Source organism: Chinchilla lanigera, unplaced genomic scaffold (genome assembly GCF_000276665.1).
Source record: "Chinchilla lanigera isolate Chin_1 unplaced genomic scaffold, ChiLan1.0 scaffold00061, whole genome shotgun sequence".
In the NCBI taxonomy this organism is placed as follows: Eukaryota; Metazoa; Chordata; class Mammalia; order Rodentia; family Chinchillidae; genus Chinchilla; species Chinchilla lanigera.
In genome coordinates, this window is record NW_004955462.1 from 9,307,127 (window position 1) to 9,317,712 (window position 10,586).

The window sequence follows — 10,586 nt, forward strand, 5'->3', positions numbered from 1 at the left end:
TGCTTATACCTGGTAATCTGAACAACTAACTTGAAGACAATAATATGCAATATAACAACCGTTGTTGAATTCTTACTACCTTGATTAGTGAAACTCTTTACTGTTTCTAACTTTTTTTAAACTATGTTTTATTCTCCTTAATTATTTGATCAATCTTTTGTTCTTAAGCCTGGTAATCTGAGCAACTTTGTGGAAGATAACTGTATGTAAGTAACATAACCAGTGTTAATTTCCTATCATCTTGTTTTGAAATTCTGTATCATTTTTTGTGTTTCTTTTTGTTTTATCTGTGTTGTTGGTATTCTGTTTTCTTTTCTCTTTAAAAGGGAAAAAAAAGGAATAAAACTAAAAAATAAGAAGCTAGGAATGATGTACAGCTGAGCAATTTAGTGAAACCCTGACTCAAAATACAGGGCTGGGAATAGACAGCCATGGTGGTACATGCCTGTAATTCTAGCATTCTAGGAGGCTGAGGCAAGAAGACAGCAAATAGGAGCTCAGCCTGACCAACTTGGTGACTTGTCAAGGCCCTGTTGTATCCAGTGGGGGGTCTGAGCAGGGCAGCTGGGGTTCCTTGCCCTCACTGTGGTGAAAAATGGAGAAGTGGGGCTCCTGTGGGAAATGGGGGAGTCAAGACTGGTACAGTGTGGATCAAAAGTTTATTTAAAGTGTGGCAAATGCAGAGGACGCAGAAGAAAAGCTGTATAGTCCAGCAGAATGAGCTGCAAGGTAGGGGCCGGCCTGCTTGGGATGTTCTGGTGATTGTGAGATACATCCATACTTACAGGGGCAAACTGTCCTGTTGATTGGTGTGGGCTAGGCCAATCAGGGTCTTAGCCTTTGTTTCTGAGACGGGACCAAGGTCAGCACACAGCAAATGTGAGTGGCACTTTCATAAAGGATACAGTAGCGTACTTTTTTCAAGCATATGGTACATGATAAGCATGTGATGATCTTACATCTGTCAGCCACAGATAAACATGTGATGATTTTACAGTGTGAGTGATTCATGTTTTGCCCAGCGTGGTTTATGTCTCTCTAATGTGCAGCTACAACCCCATCTCCAAAAAATAGTGTGTGGAATAGTGCCCTGGGGATGTAGCTCAGTGTGAAGGCCCTGGGTTCAACCCTCAGTACTGCAAAGTAAAAACAAACAAACAAAAACAGGAAAAGCAAATTCAGAGAAACAGTGAGTGAAACAGTAAATCATATGCGGTTTGCAACTTCTCAGAAGCGAGAGACATGAAAAGAAGAGGTGCTAGTTTTCTTGTGTAGGCCATGATCATATGGGGAGCACCCTGAGCTGTAGGCAGTGGAGCATGATGGGAGGGAAGTGGGAAATTGAGATCTGTGTTTTGAAAAGGTGACCACTTAAGGGACAGGGTAGGAATGAAGAGTGAGGTATTGGCAGCAGGGGGCAGAGAGGAAGCGGAATTTGAGAGACATTTCAGAGAAAAAGAAAACAGGACAACTGGGAGGGAAGTACAGTATAATCAAGAGACAAGGAGTCTCCATTTCTGGACCGTCTTTGTCTTTAAGATTGGTTGCCACATGAGAATCAGAATACTGTGACAGCCGGGCGTGGTGGCACACGCCTGTAATCCTAGCCCTTGGGAGGCTGAGGCAGGAAGATCATGGCAAGTTCGAGATTAGCCTGGGCTACAAAGTGAGCTCAAGGACAGCCTGAATTGCATAGTGAGACCTTGTCTCAAAAAGACAGAAAAAAAAAAGAATGCTGTGACAGCAAGATGTTCCAGGTAACCATCAGACAGAGTGAAAGATGAAAGCCAGACCACCTGACGTAGATTTGCCTGAAGCCAAATCCGTTCCATTAACAATCCTACAGTAAACAGTGTCTGAATCCTGGACAGACATCTCAGGTAGAAAATTCTGAGAATCTGAAGATTAGGATTTTAGTGTCTCCTACAGACAGATACACTTAATTAAGGGAAACAGAGGAGTAATGAATCCACCCAGAGAGGTGTTCATTGTTACAGAAGGATATGTCACCAGGCTTCTTTGTTGAGTGTAGCTAGGATAAACTATTCCTAGAGATTCCGTCTTCCTGTAAAAATTTAACTATCTCTGCTTTTCGGCTTCACAGGGCCTTAGCTCTAGGGAAGGACACGCCCTGGATAGGGGTCACAGGCATTCCTCCTACCCAGATAGGGTCTTTCCTATCATAAAATGGGCAATTGAAATTCTGAGTTTTGTTACTGTCAGCTTCCTGTGTCATTGTGATAGACGATTTAATATCTAGTTTGCAGAGCAAAAGCCAAACTTCTTTCCAATCACTTACGAGAGGTGGAGGCAGGGGCAGCCTAAACTGCCCCTAACCATCCTAAATCCAGGAGAACATAGAGACCTCTTAGTTTGTAGAGATGGAGCCCTGAAGTGGTTACACTGTTTCACCTAACAAGTTATATTTTGTAGCTTTCTCATTTTAGGGAGAAAAAACAAACACAAAACAACTCCTTAGGTGTTCAGAGGCACACTGTCTTTTCCCTGTAGATTTTGGTGAATACATTATCCTTATACCTAGAACTCATTGACATTTGAAAGGGTATTCTTAGCTATCTTGCCCGGAACCCTAAGAATTGAAGATTCAAGTTAGAGTAGTTTCAAATACAACAAAGAAGGGCAGAGATTGAACATTAGATCTCTACAGCTATAATTTTCTGATGTCAAACCGTAGGAAGAAAGTTGACAATTCAGTGTTCAGCACAATTTTGTTCAAATGTCTGTTGATCAAATAAACAGTGAACACATGGAGAAATAAATAAACAAACAAACAGGGTTTACTTCTCGGAATCACCCTGTGTGTTGTTGCCTATATGATTATTTGCTACAGTGACAATTTAAAATTACTATGTATCAAAAGTGCAAAAAATCTGTATTGATAGGGAATTTGGGACAAATGGCAGTCATTCCGAATTGAGTACCAGCTTGCTATCTATTGTAAGTGTCGATGTGAAGGATTTAAGGATTAAATGTGTAATTAAGAAGTCATGCCTTCTGTATCTAAAGCTATCGGGCCAATTGGGCACCACACAGCTGCCAATTACACAGAATTCACACACACACTGTGTTGGCGTTGGTATCTTGTCCTCCAAGAAACTGGAGTCCAGGGAACTGCGACCCAAGTATACAATATATACAATTTAGCCAGGCGTGGTGGTGCACGCCTGTATGTCCCAGCACGCGGGAGGCTGAGGCAGGAGGATCGTTGGGAGTTCGAGGCCAGTCTGGGCTACAAAGTGAGCTCAAGACCAGACTGAACTGCATAGTGACACCCTGTCTCAGAAAGACAAAAAAAAAAAACCAAAAAACAAAAAACACATCCAGTATATACAGTGGGATTTGATATGTTAAAGGATTTTCCCCCCTTGGGAAAGTTCTAGCCCTCTACGATTTACCCAAAATCAAATAGATTTCCCAGCTAGAGGGAACACTTTGAGGGAAAACACAAGGGTGGGAATTGAGAAGGCTGGATAGGGAGAGCTTTGAACACTAGGATAAAAAAGTTTTGGCAAAAACCGGACAACTCTGCCTTTATTGGCAAATATGAAAAAGAATGAGTATAATACGCAGAAGTCAGCGAGTGAGCCTGGAGCCCACTACGGGGAGATGGCCACGTGCTCGTCGCAATTTATTAACCATGAACATTAAGCAGACTACAGTTTACGAGACAAGAGGTCCATGTTACATTAGTAACGACATTGTTTTTTTCTGTCTCACTTACTTTGAAAGAGCGAAAGGGGACATACAAGAGGAAATATCCATGAAATGCAAGAACCACCAAAGAAAGCACGTAAACTCACTACACAAGCAACCACTTGGGGGCGCGGGACTAAGTTCCTCCACGTACCTTTAGGACTGTGGGAAAGCCGCTAGCACGGCGGCTCGTTGGTCTAGGGGTATGATTCTCGCTTAGGGTGCGAGAGGTCCCGGGTTCAAATCCCGGACGAGCCCTTGTTTTGCAATAACTCAAAGCGAGTTTTTCGGGAGACTGGTCAATAAATGTCATAAATCTACGTTAGAGGGAATCGAAGCACGGACAGTTTTGGAGCTTAGAGCGTACAGCAGACGTCGCTGTCACTGCGCCTGTGCCGGGGAGAACACGCAGGACGCAGCGCGCCCGGCTCTGACCGCAGGGGTGACGCTCTGGCCGCAGACCCCGCGGGTCCCCTGCGTTCCCCTCCCTGGTGTGCAGGCTGGGGCGTGCGATTTAGGTGAAATGCTGTTCCCTCCGTTGTACCGAAACCGCAGATTGTGTGAACTGCGCTGCCTCGATGCGTAGATCCAAAACCGAAAGAGATCGGCACTGGCTCGCGGTATCAGAGAGGCTCCATTTCAGTCCTGGAATGGGCTGTACGAAAAAAAATGAAATTGTTTTGGTTTTCAAAGGAAGAGAGGAAAAAAGTAAAAACCCTGGGCTCGTCCGGGATTTGAACCCGGGACCTCTCGCACCCGAAGCGAGAATCATACCCCTAGACCAACGAGCCGCTCCCGGATACGACGTTGCCGGCGCCTCCCTTCAGCCTCACAGGACTTCTTCCGCGCTTCCCCGCGGACCCGCAGCGACCCTCCTGCCTCGGCGCCCTTCTCTGGCTCCCCGGGCTCCGGATCCAGAGCCCTTTTGCGCCCCGCGGGTTTGGATCGCGGAGGGCCGGGGAGTTCACGGACCGGGTGAGGACTAGGCCGTGTTCGGCTCGGAAAAAGGGATCGAGAGGGGAAACGGTCCGTTCCCGTAGCTCAACCTGCGTGCACACTGCTTTCACGCTCGTCCTCTCCCTGGACCCTGTTGGAAACCCGTCATAGTCAGTCCCCGAGGCCCCCATTTCCACGGCCCTTCTCCATATTGTAGAGGAGGAAACTGAGGCCCAGAGACGGAGGGAGCGGGGATGACAGGGCTGGTAACAGGGGGCATACGTAGGGTTAAAATACATTATACACACTGGACCCCAAAAATGTGAAACTGGGGGTGGGTGACGGAAGGAAAAATTAAAGTAGGTCATGTGCGGTACAAATCTGCCAAAAGGAAGCCCATTCACCCTATAACCGATATGCGCGAATATAAAAACGTGAAAAAAAAAATAAATTCAGAGGGAAAGATTTCAAAAAACGGGCCACATGGTGGCGCTAGTAAAGGAAGTCGGGGGATCCCGGCCCAGGGCGGGGATGGAAGAAGCAGGGTCCGGGAGCAGGGGGAGGGCAGTGGCCGGGCTGGGTCTTCGCCCCCAACCTGAGGCACAGCCAGGCAGCAGTCCCAGGATCAAGGTCCCGGGCTGGTCCAGCCTGACCTCCCCGTCCCTCCTCTCTGCACCATGCCCCTGCTTCTTGCGGTTTGCGGGGGTTGCAGAGGTTTTTTGTTTTGTTTTGTTTTCGTGTTTTTTTGTTTGTGTTTTGAGACAGGGTCTCGCTATGTAGGCCAGGCTGGCTTCGAACTCACAGTGATCTGCCTGACTCGGCCTCCCGAGTGCTGGGATCACAGGCGTGCGCCACCACATCCAGCTTTATTTCTTCCCCTTTTTAGTAATAAATGTCTGCGATACTTAAGGAATACACTGACCGTGGGGAATCGGTACGAATATATATCGCATCTTGATCCTTTTACTTTCCCTTCCCCCTCCCTCCACCTCCAGACCCCCCCCTCCCATCTTCACGCAGTCAGCCTTTCACTTCCTATCGTCTTTCTTTAATTTTGCTCTCTAAATCATTTATACTTTGGGTGCCTCATATAAGAGGGACCGCCCGCCATTTAACCTTTGTGTCTAATTTGTTTCGGTTGGGGTTGTGGTCTCAAGGTGCGTCCACTAGGCCCCCACTTCCAAAGCCGTCTCGCATCCCCAGGTTGCCTTTAACTCGGCAAAACTACGTTTTAAGCGGAAGTCTTCTGGCTTCCCCAGCTTCTCTGGTCTTCCCTTCCTCCTCCTCTCTCCCACTTGACGCGGGTGGGCTGCTGGGGGACACTCGGTGACAGCAGGTCAGGCCAGGAGCTCACGCCTTTGGGGACCGTCCAAGGGCAAACGTAAGTGAAGAACCCTGACGTCAAAGAACAAGTGTAGAAAGCCCTACTAGGATTTCCCGCGACTGGGGCGGCCTGGAGTCCGCGCAGGCGTAGTGTCTGCAGTGGACCGCTGCGCCCCTTGTGGGCCCCAAGAGTTGATAAAAACTCCCGATCCTCGCTTTTTGCCTGACACCACGTTCTCTCCTACCGAGCTGAGGTTTGTGAGCTGAATGTTGCTTTTAACCCACTCTTTGGAAGTTGCGGGGTGGATTCAGGGGTCGGGAAGGAGTTCTCAGGAGGCAAATTCTCGGCCTTCAGTAGGGAGACAGTGCCCTTCCCTGGAGCGCCCTTGGCCCTGCCTGCGCAGTACCGCAGTTCTAGGGCCTCCCGCTCATTCCTTCCACTGGCCACGGCCCGCCAGAGACCGCAAAGCTACAGGCCTGTTGCTGTCTGCTGAGAACACACCCTGGAAGTTTTTGTTGTTCGCTGTTTTAAATTCCCCATGCCTGCCTTCTGTGGCCTGAAGTTGTTTGGGACGGCTTCATGCTCTTTTAGCAGCACAAAGCAACATCACTTTCTGTATTCTACCGGACAGTAAATAAGGGGCGTCCAACACGTCAGGGAGATGAATATCGTTTGATTAACCCGTTTGCGCACATCCTTTCCCCTCTGGATCACTTCCTTAGTACATGGTCAGAGGAAACACACATTTCTGTACATGGATCTGGTTTATGGCTCCTGATGCTTGGTTTGCTGATAGCAAGTAAGGCAGAAACACGGAAGCAGAGGGCCAGTGGCTCTTGGAGAGTTTTGAAATCCATAACTCAATCTCCTAATTCCATTTAAGGCTTTGGTGCCATCAACGCTTTTGTGAATGGTGAGAATGTTTAATTTAGGTCAGATGCACGAGAGCGAGCAGATGAAATCAGGGAAAAAGCAGGTCCATTCGGAGATGATTAGAATAACTCCGGGTGATGTTATTGAAACTGTGGATGGAGGTTTTAATCATTTGTGGTGATAAATGAATGACTATTTTTATAACCCATGAATAATGTTGCCTACCCCTGAGTTCTGGCCTTGACCCCGTGGAGACCCAGACATGGCCTTCACTTGGAATGGTGGGTCCTCAGAAGTGAAAATACAGTTAATCGAAAGGGTCCTCCTTTCCAGAGTCTTCTTGCTGATGGGCTACACATTCTCTTGGTAGGTTTGTTTCCTCCATGCCAAGCTTGCCCTGATTTACACAGAAATGTGGGTCTGACAGAAAATGTATGCCCTTTGGTAGTGTGTGTTCTGCAATGGCTTCAGCTATTTTTTTACATTTTTCTGGTTTTCCCTCAAGGATACTTTTTCTGAATTTTGTCCCATGCCTCCCTCTGAATTGTGCAATCCCTTGATGTAGGTTTGGGGGCTGCATGAGGTCAAGAGGCGATGTGCATGTAAGATCTAAATTATGAAAGAACTCTCTCCACAAGACACTATCTCCTCGGCCAAGGAATCTTATTACCTCTCTGTCTCATGCAGCAGACCTTGTCCTGCTCCAGATGTCAGTGGGTTAACAGGACCAAAGTGTGTAGTTGTCAAGCCAGGCATGGTGGTGCATGCCTGTAATCCCAGCATTTGGGAGGCTGAGGCAAGAGGAGTGCCGAGAGTTTGAGGCCAGCCTGGACTACTTAGCAAGACCCTGTCTAAACTGACAAAGTGTATACTTTTAATGATCCAATCTGTGATTGTTTATGAAGACCTGCTCTTGAGAATGTTACCAAAAAAAGATACAAAACTAGATATAGTAAAACCCATATTTTGTAACAACCACGGATGAATACGAAATCTATATAATGCACTAAAACAAAAAAGGAGGGCATCATTAAATGATAATAATGCTAGTTAGTCGTCTCTGGGTAGTGCAATTATAAACAATTTTTTATTGACTTCTTAAAATGTTTTCTACAAGTTTTCTAAAATAAAGATGCATTGATTGTATAATGAGAAAAAAATAAGGATAATTCCTATTCTTAAACCACAAAGAAAATAAGGCCCTTAAAACCATGCTTCCGCCAGGTGTGGTGGTGCACCCCTGTAATCCCAGTACTCGGGAGGCTGAGGCAGGAGGATCCTTGCGAATTCGAGACCAGCCTGGGCTACAAAGTGAGCTCAAGGTCAGCCTGAGCTGCATATCAAGACCCTGTCTCAAAAGACAAAAAAAAAAAAAGCAAAAAACAAAAAACATGCTTCCTTGTGCTTGGTAGAATGAAGAAGGATGTGGAATTGGAGGCACTGCATAATAGGCCTCTTGTGCTTTTCCAGCCCATGTGATTCCAGAAATCATGAGTAGAGTCATTTGTGTCTCTCTTGATAGGCCAGGTGGGGCCCTGATGGGAGGTGCCTCACACCACCCAGCAGCCCTCATTTCCTTAGACAGCAGGGATGACCAAGTTAGAGGCTTTATCTGAAGAAGCCATTATTTTCTTGGAGGAGAATGAGTATCTGCCTCTTGATGAAACCTATTTTTTGAGTACCAACCATACGATGGTTCTAGAATCTTGTTTCTCAGTGCTGAGTAAGTTATAATTCACTCCATTCATCCTTTAAAAACAGAAGCAATTGCTAAATGGGTGTATTAGTCATTTTCCTGTTGCTGGGACAAAATACCCTACACTCAAAACTTACAGGAGGGGGTTATGGTTTTCAGTGGGTTCAGTCCATGGTCTCTGGCTCCATGCGGAAACGGCATAATGGAAGTCATGGCTGAGAAAAGCTGCTCACCTCCGGGGCAGCCAGGAAGCAGAGAGAAAGGGAGGAGCCAGAAGGTGAGATGCACACTTCTAGGTCACACCCCAGTGACCCACTGCCAACCAGGCCCACCTCCTAACAGCACTGCATTCAGCTGCAAACTGGGACTCATGCACGGATGAACCCGCTGGTGAGTAGAAGCATCTCCATGACCCAGACGCCTCCCAAACACATGAGACGGGGGGCTGTTAGGTCGAAATCATAACAGTGTGATAGCTGATTTCATAAATTTGCCCATCTTCAAGGGCTTTCTTTAAATTTCTATGTAGAACTGGGTCAGGGCCAGAAGGACCAGAGTCAGGACTTCCCAGATTGCCGAGGGAGGGACTAGCCTGTCTCTGCCTGTTTCATCCATATCCCATCCCCCTGGTAGCATCTCCCTGGCTGAGCCAGCGCCAAGGTGGTCCAGCTCCCACGGAGAAGCCCAACTGTCCAGAATGAGGAGGAGGAGTAAGACATCTCTTGCTCTTGTGTGTGGGTGGTTTTGCTCTTCTGGCCCCCTTTCACTGTGAGGCGCATCATGTATTTATCTGCAGAGTCTCAAAGAACCACAGTTTCCTGCTGTTTAACCACAGTAGGGCTGCTCTGGAGCTCTCACAGCTCTCCTGGGATTCGAGGGCAAAACAAATAGTGCTCCTTTCTCAGCACCCACAGCTAGGTTGGTCAGATCACACTGGTCTCCCTGTGAGTCTAGGTCATCCCAAGTAAGACTGACAGAAAAGTGGCTTCCTGCCTCAAGACCTCTGTGCACTTTGCTCTTCATTTTTAACCCTCTCTGGGACAGATCTCAAAAGCCAGCTCACACCAGGCAGGGGGCACACACCTGTAATTCCCAACTGCTGGGCAGGCTGCGCAGGTGAATTCAACGTCATCCTGATCAACTTATTGACACACTGTCTCCAAATAAAAATAAACAAAGTTGAGGATGTCATTTGGTTTTAAAGTATCCTGGGTTCCATCCCCAGTGCTACCAAAACAAAACTAAAGTAAAGCAAAACCCAACTCAGGACAAGGTGTGAATGACATAGGAGACTTAAAATGTGATCTCTTTCCGGAGTTATTTGCTTTTTGACTAAGAAGTAAGACCAGTGTCAAAGGAATTCTTTACTGACTTTGACATTTCAAGCATCAGATAAGGGGGATGTTGGGTGGCTTGTGATGTTGAAGACTATCCCCCCAAGAATCACTTGTATTTTAAGAAATATTTATTAAGCACCTATCATGTAAGATGCACTGAGAACAGTGAGGAATAATAGACACTGATCCTCATAGAGCTGCAGCTTAGTTCTAGAGAGAGCAGTAATTACGTACCACAATAGGGCTGGTTTACTTGGGTGGCTTATTTTTATTTGAGTGAAGTTGAATTTTGCTCAGTGCTATGGACATTTTCATGAACCTCCTGCCCCTACCTCATGCGAAGCATCCTGTTTACAGTATTTGTACCTGTCCTTCTTTTACTCTTTAAAATAAAAAATATAGTGTTTTTACCTGATGCATAGAACACAAAGTTAACTAGGACTAAGCAAAATTTAATTTTGAAGCAAACAATGGAAGAGTATTTTGGTGTTTCAGGTACTGCCCATTTAGGGACAGCTACTGTCTTTTGCCTGCCTAGCATGGCTTCTTTTGCTAACAGGGATCGGAGAAGCAGAGCTCCCCATCAGGTGGAGTGTCAGATGTGCTGGAGTGACAGAGTCTTGCTGTGTAGTTCAGACTGGCCTTGAACTCGCTATGGTGGTCTTAAACTCACCAGGGTGGTCTTGAACTTGAGGCAATCCTTCTA

General features: G+C 46.6%; 2 non-coding genes across 2 annotated transcripts; one reads left to right on the plus strand and one right to left on the minus strand.

Annotated features, from left to right (window-relative positions):
* The first annotated feature begins 3,900 nt into the window (after window positions 1-3,900).
* Window positions 3,901-3,972, plus strand: Trnap-agg. Its single transcript has one exon. It is a non-coding gene; the product is annotated as a tRNA-Pro (tRNA).
* Window positions 3,973-4,433: 461 nt separating this feature from the next.
* On the minus strand, window positions 4,434-4,505 carry Trnap-cgg. Its single transcript has one exon. It is a non-coding gene; the product is annotated as a tRNA-Pro (tRNA).
* Window positions 4,506-10,586: the final 6,081 nt, after the last annotated feature.